This window comes from Papio anubis, chromosome 8 (assembly GCF_008728515.1).
Source record: "Papio anubis isolate 15944 chromosome 8, Panubis1.0, whole genome shotgun sequence".
Taxonomy (NCBI): Eukaryota; Metazoa; Chordata; class Mammalia; order Primates; family Cercopithecidae; genus Papio; species Papio anubis.
The window spans coordinates 75,171,640-75,191,236 of NC_044983.1; the positions used below are offsets into that span (position 1 = coordinate 75,171,640).

Genomic DNA, 19,597 nt, shown 5'->3' on the forward strand with positions numbered 1-19,597 from the left:
TTATATATATATATATATATATATATATATATATAACATTGTGTATGTATATATATAATATGCATATATATACAATAAAATATTATTCAACCCTTAAAAGGGGGGAACTTTAAACTAAACAGTTTCTGCTCAACAAAAGAAAATATCATCAGGGTGAACTGGCAACCTACAGAATGGGAGAAAATTTTTGCAATCCATCCATCTGTCAAAGAGCTAATATACAGAACCTTCAAGGAACTTAAACATATTTACAAGAAAAAAAAATCCCATCGAAAAGTGGGCAAAGGATATGAACAGATACTTCTCAAAAGAAGACATTTATGTGGCCAACAAACATATGAAAAAACGTTCATCATCACTGGTCATTAGAGAAATACAAATCAAAACCACAATGAGATACCATCTCATGCCAGTTAGAATGGCAATCATTAAAAAGTCAGGAAACAACAGATGCTGGCAAGGATGCAGAGAAATAGGAACCCTTTTACACTGTTGGTGGAATTGTAAAGTAGTTCAATCATTGTGGAAGACAGTGTGGTGATCCCTCAAGGATCTAGAACCAGAAATAACAATCCCATTACTGGGTATATACCAAAGGATTATAAATCATCCTACTATAAAGACACATGCACACATATATTTATTGCAGCACTATTTACAATAGCAAAGACTGGGAACCAACCCAAATGCCCATCAATGATAGACTGGATATAGAAAATGTGGCACCTATATGCCATGGAATATTATACAGCCATAAAAAAGAATGAGTTCATGTCCCTTGCAGGAACATGGATGAAGCTGGAAACCATCATTCTCAGCAAACTAACACGGGAACAGAAAACCAAACACTGCACATTCTCACTCATAAGTGGGAGCTGAACAATAAGAACATATGGATAGAGGGAGGGGAACATCACACACTGGGGCCTATGAGAGTGTGGGGGGCAAGGGGAGGGAGAGCATTAGGACAAATACCTAATGCATGTGGGGCTTAAAACCTAGATGACAGGTTGATAGGTGCAGCAAACCACATAGTACATGTAAAACTATGTAAAACAAACCTGCATGTTCAGCACATATATCCCAGAACTTAAAGTAAAATAAATAAATAACAAAAATAAAAAATAAAAAGGGGGAATTTCAGCATATGCTACAACATGGATGAACATATGGACATTATGTGAAGTTAAATGGACCAGTCATAAAGAAAAATACCATGTGAATCTACTTTTATTAAGTGCCTGGAGCAGTCAAATTAATAGGGAAAGTAGAGTGGTGGTTGTTAGGAGCTGAGGGGAGGAGAGGAAGGGGTGATATTGTTTAATGAGTGTGGAGTTTCAGATGGTGATGATGGTTGCACAACAACGTGAATGTACTTAATAATACTACTGCTTGCACTTTGCAATGGTTAAGATGTGTACTTTATCACAATTTATGTTTTAAAGCAAGCAAAGAACTCTAATTTGCCTCTATAATCTACTTGGAAAGAAAAAGTGATGATACACTGTTAATTAAAAACAGAGATCCATGGCGAAAACATAGCTATCTTTGGGAAAAGCTGCTAAGTTCAGTCAAACCACTTAAGTTGTCCCGAATGAACTGGGGGAGGAGGGTAAGACTGACATTTGAGAGAGAAGGATGACAACTCAGGGAGAATGGTTTATGAAACAAACAAGAGAAGAAAGAAAGGATTACCCAGCGCCCATGAAAGGCCAGTTGAAATTAAGTACTATTGATGTAGAGTGGAATAAATTACTTCCCCATTCAATGACTTTCCTTAGCAACACTCTGTGACCCAAAAACAAAAGCAAAGAAAACAGATACTGATGGGAGATCCTGCACTGATAACTTGAGAAATGGCACTACAGAAAGGCATTGAGGTAAAGAAATATATGTGCCCAACCCTTTTCCAAATAGTAACTCATTTGCTACTCATTAAGGTTCATATAGAAGACTCTAGCCAAGCCTGCACTGGTCCGACCTCCTAGAACTTTCCACATGCTCACAAGCTGGTCACCATTTTACAGTTGCAATATGACTGAGCATGCTTGTGCTTTATTCATTATGATACTTTGTTTAAAATGTTTCTTTTGTTCTTATAACAGCAAACCATAACTTCAGTAAGATTACGTGCAATAATTTTCACCAGAACTTCAATTCAGTCCTTTGGGAATTTACTTCATCTTTTGAAATAGGTTGTTATTTTGCTCCCATTGCACAAAAAAAGGAAGCTGAGGCCCAAAGAAACTAGTGAAAGTCATTCAGCTACCATGTAGTAATGAAAGATTAAGATTCAGACCTTCTGACTGAGAAATAAAACAGTAAAATAAGACCTCAAACTCGCCACATGAGATGAACTCCTTGTGGTTGGTGGAAATACTCTAAATTTGAAAGTGGAGCCATGTAGCCAAAGCAGGGTGGGAAGGAGTAGTCACACACCCTGGGTTTTTGGAGACAGAAGCTCTTCACAATCATCCTGCTTTGCACCCCTGCGCCAGAACAGTTTCTGTGACCGGAGCTGGGATAGCCTGTGGCTGGAAACCCCTCCCTGGCTATTTGAAAGAAACATCTGACAGAGACTTCTGGTTGGGTATTCGGAAACCATCCAATCAGGGTTTGCCTATTTAGACCAATCAGAGCTGAACAAGTTTGAATCCTTAATTTGCATAAATAAACCAGATTGAAAACCTGAGCGAGAACTTTCCCAATTTAAGCCAGGCTCTTTATTTGTTGTTTGTGGCTTTTGTTTTACACTGATGGCTATGTCTCCCCGCTCTGCGTTTTGTTTTTTAATAGAAAATAAAGTTCTCCCTTTGCCTCTGCAGATCTCCTTGCTCTTGTTCTTTCCATTGCACTAAGCTGCCCAAGTAAACAAAGGAGAAGAGAGAAAATGCCCATTCATAAAGAGGGTAGGAACAAGATTTAGCAGATGTAAAGAAAGCACAGGTAAGTGACAGATAAAAATCAGTTAGCAATCTGTGAGACAGAGCAAGGTTATTAACAGCAAAGTCCAGGATATGAGGGTGATAATGGGTAGTAACAAAGACCAGAAGTTAGGGCCACTGGCAATGTGTTGAGTGAGGAACCTTGATTCAGTATCTCGTACTCAACATGGATTTTAAAGGTGCCAACGATTTAGTGGAAGATAAGAAATATGAAGAGTGTGATGTGAATAGTAGCATGAACACGATGTCCAAGCAAAGAAATGGCAGGAGGTGGCTGGGCGCGGTAGCTCACGCCTGTAACCCCACCACTTTGGGAGGCCGAGGCAGGCGGATCACGAGGTCAGGAGATTGAGACCATCCTGGCCAACACGGTGAAACCCCATCTCTACGAAAAATACAAAAAATTAGTCGGGCATGGTGGCGAGGGCCTGTAGTCCCAGCTACTCAGGAGGCTGAGGCAGGAGAATGGTGTGAACCCGGGAGGCGGAGCTTGCAGTGAGCTGACATCGTGCCACTGCACTCCAGCCTGGGCAACACGGCGAGACTCCGTCTAAAAAAAAAAAAAAAAAAAAGAAATGGCAGGAGGTGATTGAAATACAAAAGACATTCAGATGCTGAGCCTTTCTGAGTTCACATAAATCACAAAAGGCAAAATATATACATATATGTTGTTTAATATATGTGTTTAATATATAATTATTAATATACAATTATATAAATTACATATAATATAATGCAAATATAATATAAATTTGTATTATATTATATACAAATTGTATAGTATATAATATATAATATAATTATATAAATATATACATAATATATATGTTTAATATATGTTGTTTAATATATATACACACACACACACATATATGTAGCATTTTTTGAAGAAACCACATTTCCACTGAAGGAGTAAAAGAAGTCTGAAGATGGAAAGTTTCTAGCAGCAAACTAAAGGTTACATTAAAAAAAAAAATAATAGACTAGTTGAAGTGTAAGTATGGGTGTCCTATGGGTGGAAGTAGTGGATAAGGTGAACTGAAATGAGTTTTGAGGTGTGGAGGAAGCAGGAGAGAGGAAGACAAATCAGAGAAACAGAAGTGAATGATGTGAGAGTTTGGGAAGTGTAATGGAAGAAAGGAGTAATTTTTGCGGTATTTTAATTCTAAAATCAGTAGACTGTCACCAGAGTAGAGTCAGGCAGAGACTCCCATAAAATTTCACATAAGGTGTTTTCTGACTGTAAGGAGCTCTCGGGTCATGCACTTTATACTTCAGAGCAAGATCAAGCATTTTCCCTGCCTGTTTTGTTCTTAAATATACCTCAAATTAGAAGCAAGGTGTGTGCTTACCAGAAACATGGGACACATCAAACCCTAGTCCATGAATGTTTTATAAGCAGAGGAGAATTAAAAGATCAGATTAAATTCAGAGCAATAACTGAAACCCTGCTCAGAATTCATGTGCCTCATTACCTGAGTGAAGTTTTCAAGAGTAAATACTGCTCATTTCACAGTCAGAGCACCGACGTGGTGACATGTTTCTCACTCACTCAAGCAATTCACTCATAATTTAATATGATATTTTATAATTGTAATAAAGTATTCTAGGATAGAAATTACGTTTGGCTATTTATGCAGTCCTTAATTTTGCACAAATTAATACAATTCATGTCCGGTATGCCTCAGAGCTTAAATATTTAAATGATGTTTAATATAATCTTCCCCAATGAAACGATTTTGGAAAAAAAGCAAGATTTTAATATTGCAACGTGCAATATGTGCAATGTACAACATTAAGAAAATATTTACTTAAATTTGTATTTGCTCAATACTTAGAATAAATGTTTCAGTTAATTTTAGGCTGTTTTATTCTGTTTCTCTGTGCTATATTTTATTCTTAGGATATTTGTCACTTGAATTTGTCTGTGTTTTAAATAACCATCCATCAGTTTTTATTATCTGTGATAGGTCATTTGTAGAGATGACCTAAATCTCACCCATTCCTATACACTCACCCCTTTTCTCTCCTCCCATCTAGAAGTGAAGGTTTTTTCTTTACTCTTTGAATTTGGGTTTGGCCTTTTAATTGACTCTGGCCAATGAAATATTAGCAGCATAAGATGAGCAAAGATTTTTAAAAATATTTGCACATTGGGGCTTTCTCTCTTTGACTCCAAATGAAACCTTGAGACCACAAAGTGATGAGCCTAAATTAACCTACTGGATAGATCCTTTGAAGTAAAGCAGAGCACCACTTGCCAGTCTGCTAACCACTTCACTTGAGGCAATCTTAGACAATCCAGTCCCCATTAGGCCACCAGAAGAGTGCAGCCAAGTGAATCCAGGAGAAAAAGATCAGAAGAATGTCCCAGCTGAGCTCAGCTCAAATTGCTGACTCACAGACTCATAAGCAAATAAAACTGTTGTTAAGTCAATACGTTTTTTATAATTTGTTACACAGCAATAGGTAACTGATACAATAATCAACTATTATCCTCTGAAATCAGTGGCATTCATCCATTTAAAGAGGAGAGGTAGGCTAGGTGCAGTGGCTCATGCCTGTAAACCCAGTACTACCAGAGGCCATGACAGGAGGATCACTTGAGGACAGGAGTTTGAGACCAGCCTGGGCAACATAGACCCAATCTCTACAAAAAAAAATTTTTTTAATTATCTAAGTGTGATGGTGTGTACCTGTGGTCCCAGCTACTTGGGTGGCTCAGGTGGGAAGGTTGCTGGAGCCCAGGAGTTTGAGTCTGCAGTGAGCTGTGACTGCAGCACTGAACTCCAGCTTGAGCAGTAGAGCAAGATCCTGTCTCTAAAGAGAAAAAATGAAAGAAAAGAAAAGAGATGAAAGAAAGAAAGAAAGAAAGAAAGAAAGAAAGAAAGAAAGAAAGAAAGAAAGAAAGAAAGAAAGAAAGAAAGGAAGGAAGGAAGGAAGGAAGGAAGGAAGGAAGGAAGGAAGGAAGGAAGGAAGGAAGGAAGGGAGAGAAAGGAAAGGAATAAAAGGAGGAAGGAAGGAAGGAAGGAAGGAAAGAAGGAAGGAAGGAAGGAAGGAAGGAAGGAAGGAGAGAGAGAGAGAGAAAGAAAGAAAGAGAAAGAAAGAAAGAAAGAAAGAAAGAAAGAAAGAAAGAAAGAAAGAAAAAAGAAAGAAGGGAGGGAGGGAGGGAGGGAGGGAGGAAGGAAGGAAGGAAGGAAGGAAGGAAGGAAGGAAGGAAGGAAGGAAAGAAGGAGAGGAGAGGAGAAGGGAGGGGAGGGGAAGGGTAACTAAAGCTATGTTTTGATCAAGAGGAAAACGAGGAAATAAAAGTATGTCTTACATTCTCAGTCTCATCCAATCACAACTTATACCACTAATGACCCTAATAATCCTTGATCTTCTAAATTAGCTCAGTGTTTCAGAACTGTAAAAATAAGTAGCTTCCAAACAGTTTTGTTCAAGCTCTTCTGTTATTCTAACAATCCATATGCCAAACCCCACTTTCTAATTTGGTAATAGTGGAATGCCAGGAAGAAGCCCCAGTGTTGGACGGGCATTTTGGTGCATGCCTGAGTTGATCACAGCAAGGCAGTTGTCCCATGTCATTCATGTTACATCACGCATGTAACATGATGTAACATGATGGAAACGTTGCTGGGGGAGATGGCTCAAGCTTGAGTTAGACTGAGTTTAAGATAAGATTGTCACTTAATCCTAAACCACAAGATGAGACAAAAAATAAGTGCTATTCAGGCTCTGTACTAATGATTTTTAACCGGGGATGGGCATCACAGTCACCAGTAGACTTTTACACTACCGATTTTTCCTCATCTAATTTCGGTTTTGCTTTAAAACAAGAAAAAGCATCTGTTTTGCTTGTTTTAACATCACAGGTGACAGTCATGCACAGTGTTAAATAAGAATAACCAATATATGCACAGTATAACATTAATAATGTGATATTATTTGAGGTTAATAAGAGGACTTTCCAATAATACAACTCTCACTGGACTAATACGGTGCCTAAAATTACAGTAGTCTCTTATTGGCTGAAAATATATTATATGTCCAGGGCAGTCTTAGCATAAGGGAAAGGCTAGAATCAAAAGACCAGGATTCTCTCTCATTTGTTTAACCTTAGTGAAGTTGTTTAACTTCTCAGTTTTTTCCTCTGCAAAATAGGGAATGAAATATATGCTTGCGAGATTACTGGTGTGCTTGGGGACATATTCTGCAAACTCTAAACTGCCATTTAAAATAAAGAGTTACTATCTTTCAGTAGGAAAAAAAAAAAAAACATTAATTTCTCAGAACCAACTGACTAATTTGAATTCTAGCCTATTACCTAACAAAATGCTGAGAAAACAAGGCACAGGTAACTTTGAATTGGGATGGAGGAGATCTCCGAAGTGGGATAATATTTAAGAGGGGAGAACTAGGTATTTCACTCCAGTGGGAGCCCCTCAAGTGGAATGGAACAAAATAAGGTGGCTACAAACGACGCTAGATGCAAGCATTGCCAACTTCTCAGTTTAGCCTCAGATCACCTCAATAAACGGCCCCAAATCAGAATGACTTACAACTCCCAATAGGTTCATTTATGCTTAAATTATGAGACAGGTATGGAGAGAAAGAGTGAAAATAAGATGCATCTTGGAATAATGCGTTTGATTTGAGATATTTAAATTTTGGAAGCAGCCCTTCTCTATCAATCTCCATTTGAAATCAGGTTATTTCTATTTTTCATATTTGGAAGCACACAGCTATAATACCAGAGTCACAGGAGGAATGTTGCAGATGCAGGAAAAATAATACTGAATTGCTGTTCTAATTGCCCTACAGACTTAGCCTATATAAATAATTATTCATAATCTTCTTTTATTCTGTAGTGTAATAATTTATTTTTCTTTTGATGGCAATGAAATAGGTTCATTTATTGAGGCCGTAAAGATGAAAATGAGAAACTGAAAAAAGATGAAGTGAAGCACTAGAGAAAAAAAGCATTTGAGTCGTTAAAATACTAAGCAGTAGAAGTAAAGGTTTTTGTTTTTTTTTTTTTTTCATTTCAAGCTTTCAAAAATGTTATGTGAAGGTGAATCTTATGCACTTAGACTCAAGAGAAAGAATGAAAATGTTGATTTGAGGAAATCTCACAATTCTTTTATATTTTCTACTACACAAAGCTAAAACCTATATGCCTTCTTACTAAAATAACTTTATGGCAATGTTGAACATTTTTTAAATAATTAAAATATTATTTACTAACCTCATGAAGCAGTATTTTTTTCCTCTATACATTTCTTTACCCTACAAATCACTAAAATATGCTTTTTATCCTTTTTTTCATTTCCTACAATAAACATAATGGCATGTATTTCTTTCTTATTTAATACACTTAAGGATAATGATAAAAGATACCTGACCAGGTATATTGTCCAGCTATTCTGAATTGAACAGACAGAGACTTGGAGCTGTTATCTAGCCAAGTGGTTTTTTTGTTTGTTTGTTTTCAGTGGAAAATAATTTTTATTGAGACCCCACCAGCTGCAAAATCTGTCCCTGACATTAGCTCCTTCTTCCTTTGCAATTTGGCCTTTCTTGAGTTGTCCCATGAATGCTTTCTTCTCCTCCATGGTCTGGAAGCGGTCATGTACAAACTTGGAGGTGGTGTCAATGAACTTAAGGTCAGTCTTCTCCAGAGCCTGCCATTTGGTCTGCACCAGCAAGGACTTGCAGAGGGTGGACACTCGCTTCTTAGTTCCCACCACACGGCCTTTCAGCGTGAGAAAGTCACTGGTCACTGCACCGTAGTGGACAAAGCCACACAGAGGGTTGATGCTCTTGTCAGACAGGTCACAGTCAGCGGAGGCATTATTCTTGATCAGTTTGCCACCCTTGATAAGGTAGCTCTGGCTGATCTCATAGATCTTTTTGTTGATCTCAGTGCAGTGATGGTACTCTTTCTGCCCAGTGCGTGCCCCAGAGAAGTCCACACGGGCAGGATGCCATGCCCCAGTACAGGCTACCTTGCACAAGCCTCAGCAGATCTTGCGGGACAGCTTCTTGGTGTGCCAACGACTGGTGACCCCTTTGTAGCCTTTGCTCTTGGTCACCCCAGTGGCATCAATCATCTCGTCCTGCCCAAACACCTGGTTCACAGGTACCTGCTGCTCAAGCCTGTCGCGGGCCCAGTCCAGCTTCTCAGCCACAGTGCCTCTGTTCACCTGGATCTCCATCAGGTGGGCCTTCCTGTGGTGCAGAGGAAGCAGGCGCATCTGGTTATGGGTAATGATATGGATGACTTGGCAGTACTTCTTCATGCTGCTGAAGTCTTTCTCCAGCTGCTTCTTGCCATCCTCATCCCGCCATTTCTTGCAGTACTTGGTAAAGGCCTTCTTAGATTTATGCCAGTTCTTATAGAAATGACTCTTGCACTCATCACTGATGTGCTCAGCGAAGACGGTCTTGAAGGTCCAGAGGTCTCAAGGGGTTCCTACGTAGCCCACAATGCCCACAACCACCATGGATGTCTCCACAATGGTCACAGCCTCTACCACCTCCTTCTTGTTCACCTTGGATCCTGGCCTGTCGACTTCCCACATGATGTGGGTCATGCCAGCCTTGTATCCCAGGAAGGCTGTGAGGTGGACCGGCTTGGAAGGGTCATCTTTAGGGAAGCTCATCGCCTCCTTGTGATGCCTGCTGCTGCACTTCCAAGGCAGGAAGCTGAGGGACCCCAGTCTGGGACCAGGTCTTGAGACGGAGTCTTGTTATGTTGCCCAGGCTAGAGAGCAGTGGCACGATCTTGGTTCACTGCAACCTCTGCCTCCCAGGTTCAAATGATTCTCCTTCCTCAGCCTCCTGAGGAACTGGGATTACAGGCGCCCACAACCATGCCTGGCTAATTTTTTTTATATTTGTAGTAGAGACAGGATTTCACTATGTTGGTCAGGCTGGTTTTGAACTCCTGACCTCAAGTGATCTGCCCACCTCAGCCTCCCAAAGCACTAGGATTACAGGAGTGAGCCACTGCACCCAGCCAGCCAAGTGGTTGTCTTACCTTCTGGGGATGTTCTGCAAATGCGTATTGTTTTACTTGCCTTGATTCTCTGCCTAGATGTTTATAAATAACCCAGGATCATTAAACCAAACACAATAAACAGATGAATAATCAATAACAATATAGTATGATAGATAGTGTAATAAAAGTGCTGTAAGATTAAACAATATTGTCACATCACATTGTGAGGGCCATCAGGGACTTGCTTGTGTACTATGTGCAATGAAGGAGATGCATATTACTTTTCTGTTGCTGTGTAGCAAATCACCACAAGCTTAGCAGCTTAAAACAATACCCACTTGTTGATTTCACAATTTCTATGGGTCATGCATCCAGGCCTGACTTAACTGGGTCCTCTGCTCAGGGTCTTAACCCAGATGTTGGCTGGGCTGCATTCTCATCAGGAGCTTGAGATGCTCTTCCAAGCTCACATAGGTGTTGGCAGAATTCCATTTCTTGCAGCTGTAGGGTTGAGGTCCCCATTTTCTCGCAGGCTGTCAGCCAGCAGGTACTCTCAGTTCCTAGAGGCTGCCCACAGTTCTTTGCTACACAATCCTCTCATCGGGTGTCTCACAAAATGGATGCTTACCTCTTCAAGACCATCAGGAATATTTCTTTTACCAGTCTGTTAGAACAGAGTTTTATAAAACTTGACATAACCACAGAGGTAACTCTCTCACCACCTCGGCTTCCTACCAAGAAAGAAAGTGAAATGAAAGTCAAAGTTTGCAAGATGGTAATAGTGGTGTCAGGAAGAAATACGGATGTAAAGAAAGAAATCAAGTTAAAAGATAATGGGATTTTACCAAAGAAAGGAGTTTTCCATTAGAAAGACCGAAAGTAGAATAAAGAGAGCTAATCTATACATCAACAGAGTGAGAGATTTGCATGAAGCAGACTTCTAAAAGCTTAGAAAAGAAGAAAATAATGAGAACTTGGGGGAAAGTGTCCTTTATCTGAGGATTATTTTTCATTTTCTATAAAGTGGAAATTTTCTTCAGGCATTTATAAGTGTAAACACGGGGGTTTGTTTCAAAACCAAGTTAAGAATAATATATTTCAATATTCATTCACTAAAAGTAACTTTAGATCTAACTTTATACATGATATTAAACATTATGTACATTTTTATTTTCCCAAAATAATGATAGCTACTTATCAAGTACCTACCATACAGTATGCACTGAGCTTTGTAAAGATTGCCTCAATTCTTACAGCCTTGAAAAATATTAATATACATATTTTACAGGTAAGAAAGTTGAGATGCCAGGATATGAGGTCAAACTCCACAGGAGCTCAATTCCCATTGTATTCCAAGTGAGCTACACATCCAGGATTTGAACAACCTGGTCATGTCAAATGACTTGTCCACATTCTCCCACCTAATAAGAAGAGGAAGCTCAGGCCTTCTGGCTCCAAAGCCTTCTCTCTCTTTATACTGCACCAAAAAGTAAATTTCCATTGATTCAAAATTCCAGGAAATTCCACATTTCTGATTTGAGCTGCAGTTTTGTAGAGTTACTTCTTTACTGGGTATTTATTAAGCCTTTACTATCTGCCAAACACGGTATTTGGTGTTCCACGTGTTATTTCCTTAATCGTCACAGCTTTCTGATGTACTTACTATCATTACTTCCATTTCACATACAAGAAAATTGAGGTGAACTCAGTTGTCCCTGACTCATTGTGCATAGCTAATCTGAGGAATCATGGGAGACAACACACACTGCTCAGTTGATTTCCCTACAGCAGTTAATCTGAAATTATCTTCACATTTATCTCTTTCCTATTAAAAACTATCATGATACTTTGCAATGATTTATCATCACTCATCAGATTTTATAGTTACCTCCACAGAAATCTGTGGTTGATTAAGTAACTAAATTTGGAAGACGTTTCAGTGATGAAAAGTGCTAAGTGTTTCTGTGAATAATAATTAGCATGGTACTTCAACTAAATAATGTATGTGAGTATTGGGAATCAATCAGCAGAGGCGGGTCAGCTTTTGATGACCAGAACCAGATAAGATGGATTAGTCAGGGCAGCAAAGATGACTAAAGCAGACATTAGCTGCAGCAAACGAATAAATAAATAAAAACGTATTGAGCACCTAGCTTGTACTAAGCACCATGAAAGATCCTGAAAACACAATGCTGAATAACACAGACATAATCTCTGCCCTCATGGATCTTATCATCATGAAGTCACCCCAGCTTGATGGAGTATGGCGCCATGGAACTCTTGTAATAGGCAAGCAGACCAGTGGAATGCAAGTACATGGCCAAGGTGCCTGTGATCCAGAGCCTGCCCTCAAGCCCCTGGTAGCATTGAGACTGGACGAAGCAGGGTTGCAGTACTGGAAAAGAACCACAACAAAGGCACATGGAATATTTCAGGGATTCAGATACTGAAATAAGACAGTGACCTGCCCACAAAAAGTAGGCAAGAGTTTGGTACTGCAAGTAAATCAGGGCCTGATCATCAAGAAGGTTAAGGTGCTTGGTCTTCAGGACCACTTTTATTTATTTATTTATTTATTTGTTTGTTTGTTTGTTTTTATTTTATTTATTTATTTATTTATTTTGAGACAGAGTCTCACTCTGTTGCCCAGGCTGGAGTCCAGTGGTGCAATCTCGGCTTACTGCAACCACCGCCATCTGAGCACAAGTAATTCTCCCTGCCTCGGCCTCCTGGGTAACTGGGATTACAGGCGCCTGCCACCACGCCTGGCTAGTTTTTGTGTTTTTAGTAGAGCCGTGTGCCATGCTGGCTGGGCTGGTCTTGAACCTGATCTCAGGTGGCACTGCCTCCCAAAAGTGCTGGGATTAAAGGCGGAGTCACCACGCCTGGCTAGGAGTGGGTTTCTAGTTCATGCAGTCTACATTTCAGAAACAGACGACCCCATATGGGATGTTAGCCTGTGTTCTTCCATCCTGTAGCTTCTGCTATGGGAACTGGAGAGGAAGTCAGATCAGCCATCTCACTTTCCCAGGCTGTTTTCTCTCTAAGATGACTCACTACATCTGCATAGCCATACTGAGTCCTGTCACACCATCCCTTCAACCAAAAGTTATCCAGCACATTCCCACAATGAATTCCTGTCCTTACCAAAAAAGATTTTTTCATGTGTCTGTTGGCTGTATGAATGTCTTCTTTTGAGAAATGTCATATCCTGTCTAATTTTGATGGGCTATTGTTTTTTGTAACTTGTTTGAGTGGTAAGGTTCTGGATATATTGGCCCTTTGTCAGATGAGAGTAGATTTCGTGCAAAAACTTTTCTCCCATTCCAGGTTGCCTGTTCACTCTGATGGTAGTTTCTTTTTGCTGCAGCAGAAGCTTCTTAGTTTAATTAGATCCCATTTGTTGATTTTGGCTTTTGTTGCCATTGTTTTGGTGTTTTAGACATGAAGTCTTTTGCCTGTTTTATGTCCTGAATGGTATTACTCAGGTTTTCTTCTAGGCTTTTATGGTATTAGGTCTAACATTTGTCTCTAATCCATCTTCTGGAATTACTCATATAAGGAGCAAGGAAAGGATCCAGTTTCAGTTTTCTACTATGGTTAGCCAATTTTCCTACAGCACCATTTATTAAATAGGGAATCCTTCCCATATTTTTGTTTTAAGGTTTGTCAAAAGATCAGATGGTTGTAGATGTGTGGTATTATTATTTCTGAGGGGTCTGTTCTGTTCCATTGGTCTATGACTTCTTGTTTTGGTACCAGTACCATGCTGTTTTGTTATTGTAGCCTTGTAGTATATGTTTTCATAGAAGTCAGGTAGCTTGGATGCCTCCAGCTTTGTAATTTTGACTTCTAGATTGTCTTTGGCAATGTATCTCCTTTTTGATTCATATGAACTTTAAAGCAGCGTTTTTTCCATTCTGTGAAGAAACACATTGGCAGCTTATATAAGATGGGGGATGGCATTAAATTCTATAAATTACCTGGGCAGTATGGCCATTTTCAATTGGCCTCAAAGAGAAAATGCAAATCAAAACCACAATGAAATACCCTCTCACACCAGTTAGAAAGGCACTGGCTAAAAAGTCAGGAAACAAAAGGTGCTGGGAGGGATGACGAAATAGAACACTTTTTCACTGTTGGTGGGATCAAATTCAACCATTATGGAAAACAGTATGGCACCTCAAGGATTCAGAGGAAGTACCATATGACCCAGCCATCCATTACTGGGTATATACCCAAAGGATTATATAAATCATGCTGCTATAAAAGACACATGCACACGATGTTCATTATGCACTATTCACAATAACAAAGACTTGAATCAACCCAAATGTCCATATCAGTGACAGACTGATTAAGAAAATGTGGCACATATACACCATGGAATACTATGCAGCCACAAAAAGGATGAGTTTGTATGTCCTTTGTAGGGACATGATGCAGCTGAAACCATCATTCTCAGCAAAAGCATTGCAAGAACAGAAAAACTAAACACCGCATGCTCACCATAAGGGGAACTGAAACAACAGGATCACTGGACTCGGGAAGGGATCACACACTGGGGCCCAGTATCATGGGAGTGAGGGGCGGGATTGCATTGGGAGTTACCTGATATAAAGGACGAGTTGATGGTGCTGACGGTTGATGGGTGCAGTATCAACACCAACATGGCACATATGTACATATGTAACAAACCTGCACGTTATGCACATCTACCTTAGAACTCAAAGTACAATAATAATAATAACAATAATAACAATAATAAAAGAAAAAAGAAGAAATATAAAAAGGAAAAAAAAAGAGATTTTTTTTTCTCTACAATACCACCGGTATTTCACAAGTTCTTCTTGCCCATAATGTTGTTTGGGAATTAATTACAAGGCTTTTCCTGAAATCTGGACTCCACATCTTTGCTTTAAGTGATGAACTTGCTTTTAAAAATAAAACAATCCTGACAAAGGTGCCCACACAGCTGTGTGCTGCCTTGGATTGCAGGGGGCCTTCATCACCTGCTCAGTTCTCTGACTTGCATTCTTATCAGGGAGTCAATTTCTTCAAAGGTCCAAATTCATTTCCTTCTAATTCTGTGATCAATCTCTTTTGTTCTGTAGAAGGCAGTGGCTTTTTTTTTCTTTTGACATGCTTTCATTAGTTTTTCAGGACATAATCAGGGAGTCATTTTCCTTCGGTGATGCTATGTATATGCCTGTAGGCTATAATACCCTATGGTGAAAGGCACAAATTGCATGTATTTGATCAAACAAATTAGAACTACTGTCTCTTGCAGAGAGATGTGATATTTTTCCAAATGATAAAATTTTAGAACAGGATGCCTCTGGTGTCATCTACTGCAGTTTTTTTAATGACATTTCTTCTCAAGATAGTAATTACAAACTCATTTGCATGTAAGCTTGGACCTATACAATGCCAATGCTGCTAAATATTTAACAATAAGTGTTTGTAAATATTTGAAGTTAAGCTATGTATAAAAAGTAAATGACTTACCTGTGAGCCTGTGGTAAATATTCAACAATCAAAATAGTCTACACAACTCCTAATGACTTAAACAATAGCTTACAAAGTTCTTTCCAATATTTCAGAGTATTTTAACCTCAAAACAGAGTAGAGTTATTGATATAGTTTGGATGTTTGTCCCTTTCAAATCTCATATTGCAATGTAATCCCCCAGTGTCAGAAGTAGGGTGTGGAGGGAGGGGTTTAGGTCATGGGGGCAGATCCCTCGTAAATGACTTGGTGTCCTCCCTGCAGTAATGAGTTCACATGAGATCTGATTGTTTAAATGAGCTGCCACCTCACCCTTCTCTTTCTTGTTCCCACTCTCACCATGTGACACACTGGCTTCCCTTCACCTTCTGCCATGATTGTAAGCTTCCTGAGGCCCTCATCAGAAGCAGATACCGGCACTATGCTTCATGTACAGCCTGCAAAATCATGAGCCAATTAAACTTCTTTTCTTTTAAATTACTCAGTCTCGGATATTTCTTTATAGAAACACAAATGGACTAACAGAGTTATGATGCCCATTTGTCAGCAACATGCTCATGTATATGCATATGGACCCTGACTATAACCCACATCTTCTAACCTCAAGTTCAATTTTCCTCTCCCCAGTGGACCGTAGTCAAAAGCTGTCATCTATTTTATTCCTCAATATGTTTCTGTCCTGTATGGAAACTATGTTATATTCTACATTTTAAATATCTTTTTCTTTTAGCTTTTCACAAAAGAAAAGCTGCTTCCAAGTGGCAGCTTAGTTATCACCTTAGTGACATGCATACCAGTGAAGATGCAATCTACAGTCCTTTGCAATCTTCTAGCTAGGCTCTTTTTTCCATATGTGGACCTCCTGATTACTATAAAAGAATTTCAGAGAAATTCAGACTTACAGAGATAGGTAAGAATGTAGATTAGAATGGGAAGTTACCTACATGAAAACAGAAATAAAGCATGGCAGTGTGGTAAATTACTGTTATCCTGAGAGTGGCTGAGGAAGTTAAGGTAATTTAGGACAAAATCATGACCCAACGGACCATGAAAATATTGAATCCTTTATAAGAATACTCAGATGATTACCTCTGTTCAAAGTTGAAAATTTTTATATGAAAATAGATGCTTAAGTATACCCAAATTTTACCTGTTTAATGATATTAAGAAGTAATATCTATCAAGCACTTAAACATACCAGGTACTACTGTTCCATGAGTTTTACTCTGAATTATCCAATTTAATCCTCAAAACATCTTTAAGGCTGGGTGCATGGTGGCTCACGCCTGTAATCCAGGCACTTTGGGAGGCCAAGGCAGGGGGATCATGAAGTCAGGGGTTTGAGACCAGCCTGGCCAACATGGTGAAACCCTGTTTCTACTAAAAATACAAAAATTAGCTGGGGGTGGTGGCACATGCCTGTAGTCCCAGCTACCTGGGAGGCTAAGGCAGGAGAATCACTTGAACCCAGGAGGCGGAGGTTGCAGTGAGCCTAGACTACCTAGACTGGGCCATTGCACTCCAGTCTGGGCAACACAGCAAAACTCCATCTAAAAAAAAAAAAAAAAAAAAAAATTCCTTAAGGGTAGGTACTGTTAGTCCAATTGTGTATTAGTAGATGAGGAAATTAATCCAGGGTGTTATATATTGGGTAGATAATCAAGCATTTTTAAATAATTAAAAGTGAAATTGCCCAAGTGAATTAAAATAGAAAAGAATGTAAACTTCATAAAAAAGAAACTTGTGTACATCTGAACTCAATACCTGAATAGGAGGAATTTAAGACACTGGAAAGATAAAGACATATAGGTGGTTTCTAACAGGAGATTAAAGAATAGGCAGACAACACTGCAAAAGGTTTTGCGTAAACTACAGAGAAAATAAGTCTATAAATAGGTTCATTTCTTATGCTTTTGAGTATGAATAATTGGAAGAACAACATTGCTGAATTCCTATTAGAAATCACATATAGACAACCTAGGATGATGACGCATGACCACCAATGGGAGCCTCAGCTTTGCAATTCTGAACAGGGATTTTTAAAAAATCACTATTCTCCTCTTTCCCCATATTTTCCTCTCCCCATGCCCAACCTCTGATAATCACTTGCTTGATTGAATCTTTGTGCAATTGATACATAAAGGAAAACGTCACATTGCACTCCATAAATATACACAATTATTATTTGTCAATTTAAAATAAAGAATAAATAATTTTTAAAAATTTTAAAAAGTATTATGTCTCATACACACATACATGTGCATACACACATAATGCAGTTTGCATTTTTATTCTAATTGCCAATATTCATAACTTCATCAATGGTCAAATACTTGTCCCTCCACCTCTTCTATTTTCTTTCTATTCCCTTCTCTATTCGTATCAGCATAAGGCCTTGCAGCCATGAAAATCAGGTACGTTAACTTTAGTACGTTTCAACACAAATACATCGAAAAACTTCTTTTAAGCAATGCCAGTATGCCATACTCACACACAAAAAAAAATATATGATGAGAAACTTTATTATGTATGATTTACCAAAGACCTCTATTTGCTGGGCCCTTTATAAGCATTATTTCAAATACTACATGTAACATACATATTTATGCACTTTAACTTGAGGAAGCCAAGAATCAAAGAAGTTAAAAGACTTGACCAAGGCCCCAGAGCTAGAACTGTCTGAGCTAGAATTTAAACCCCTTCCAACTGACCCCAAAGACCCACCTCTTGCTGTGGTATCATTGTGTCTTGTCAGTGCATGAAACTCAGCAAAACACAGCCACCATCTCTAGGGATTTTTATGACTAGAAAAAAAGTCACATAAAATGATTGAGGATACCAAGACAAATTTAGAATTGGAGAAAGAATAAAGATAAAATGTATCACAGGCTACCTAAGATATATTAATCCACAGAAAATTTTGTCAAGCATATGTCACAAACAAGTTATATGAGGATATTGTTTGAACACACATAGAAAACAAAGATTGAAATGGCTATCCAGACCCTGAGAGGCACTAAATTGTTGTGGACACCTTTTGAGACATAGATAAGCCAATGCCTTCCTACTACATGCAAATAACTTAGAACAGTGTATGGCTTATAGCAAATACTACATAAATGTTTGTTGTTGTTTAGTAACTTATTAAAATTGCCTCATTGCAGCTTTCAGTAATGGATTCTTGCAGCCATCATTCTACCTCTTCTGTGGCCACAGAGAATGGAAAACTAACTCAAACGAGGCCAACTGGATTTTCTCTACCAGATGTTTATCTGGAGATTGTTCATTGTCTCTGTTAGCATCAAACTGAGTAGACAATTAGGGGTCTGAGAAGGTCATTTTCTACTATGTGTACAAGAACGTCAAACTGCTGAGAGAGAGGAAAATGAAGGAGCAGAGAGAGGGAGAGAGAGAGAGAGAGCATGTGAGAGCCGAAACACCATATGGGCCCAGAGGGAGAAAGACAGACAGGGAGGCTGCAGTGGAGCACAATGACCTCCCACTTCTTCTTCCAGCTCTCTGTAAGGTGTGACTTCACTTCTCTCATTGGGTCATTGTACCTTTCGACATGTTTTCATTTTTGCTTAAATTCTTTGAGTGGGTTTTGGTAAGTGACAATCAAATGATTGCTGATTAGAACAAAAATATATTCCAAAAGAATGGGAATACTAAGAAAACTTGTGAGAAATTCACATATCCATGTTCTAATTTATTTACTTCAGAAGAACGCTCAAGGATAACTTTAGATTGAAGTTGTTCTTGTAATACCCTGGGTAAAAATGAATTGACTATGAGGGCCATTGAGTACGCTTCAGTAGTTTGAGATTTGGACCTGTGCACTTTCTGAAAGGCTGTCTGGAACATTTTCCTGTAAGCAGTGCTACTGTAATGCACAAGATTGTATCTTGGTCAACTGAAAGGATTAAAGAGTTTCTTTTATTAACAAGCTTTCTACTAATAAATGAATTGGTCCAAAAAGAGGATTCTAACAAAGACTGCAGTACCCGGATGCTGTTGATGCAACAGCAGAGGAATATTAATACAAATTTTAGAGAACTTAAGCCTTCAGGGAAACATATGTGAACTGAGAGGAAGAAAATATTTTCCATTTCTTCCAAAGATTTTATATATTTTAGGTCAA

The 19,597-nt window shown here is 38.8% G+C and overlaps 1 pseudogene; it reads right to left on the reverse strand.

The window, feature by feature from the left end:
- Positions 1-7,912: 7,912 nt before the first annotated feature.
- LOC101011560 lies at positions 7,913-9,763 on the reverse strand (annotated as a pseudogene).
- Between the last annotated feature and the right edge of the window lie 9,834 nt (positions 9,764-19,597).